Source organism: Corvus brachyrhynchos, unplaced genomic scaffold (assembly GCF_000691975.1).
Source record: "Corvus brachyrhynchos isolate BGI_N302 unplaced genomic scaffold, ASM69197v1 scaffold62, whole genome shotgun sequence".
Classification (NCBI taxonomy): domain Eukaryota; kingdom Metazoa; phylum Chordata; class Aves; order Passeriformes; family Corvidae; genus Corvus; species Corvus brachyrhynchos.
The window spans coordinates 2,546,926-2,547,458 of record NW_008236629.1 but is presented as its reverse complement, the minus strand read 5'-3'; the positions used below and the strand labels follow the sequence as shown (position 1 = coordinate 2,547,458).

General features: G+C 60.6%; 1 protein-coding gene across 1 annotated transcript in view; it reads right to left on the bottom strand.

Annotated features, from left to right (window-relative positions):
* OSBPL5 (oxysterol binding protein like 5) overlaps nucleotides 1–533 on the bottom strand; it is a 181,112-nt gene that overhangs the window by 5,136 nt on the left and 175,443 nt on the right.

The window sequence follows — 533 nt, the reverse complement described above, 5'->3', positions numbered from 1 at the left end:
ATACTGCCCTGGACTTTGCCTTATGGCAGGAACTTGGCTGTGCTGTCCGACATGAGCTCCCGTCTGGGGACCCATCAGTGTTAGAATTATACCAAACCTGGCGTTCGTTATTTATTCTGCTGACCGACCTTGACTGTAGCAGCAGAGCTGGCTCACCTATTTTGGTGATAAGTGACGGAGGAATGTCCGAGGAGGACCCTGCTGACCGGGCTTCTGGGGCAAATGATGGTGGATTCGGAAAAACGCCCCCGGCTCCACAGGCAGAGCTTGCGCCGGCTCCCCCTGCACAATCGCAGGACTCCGCGGCCCCCAGGGATCCCCTGCCGGCAGAGGCAGGGGTGTCGGGGCAGCAGGAGGGCATGCAGTATGCCTTGCTGCTCAGCTCGGCGGCGGCCACGGCTTTTCCAGGGCTGCGAATTAGTGGCTTAGTGAATTGGACCCCCAGAGCGGCTCCTAGCCCGGTTGCGTATGCACCTGGATCTAACTTCTTAGCCGGCGTAGCGCCCGGGGGGACTGCACCTAGACTGCCCGGG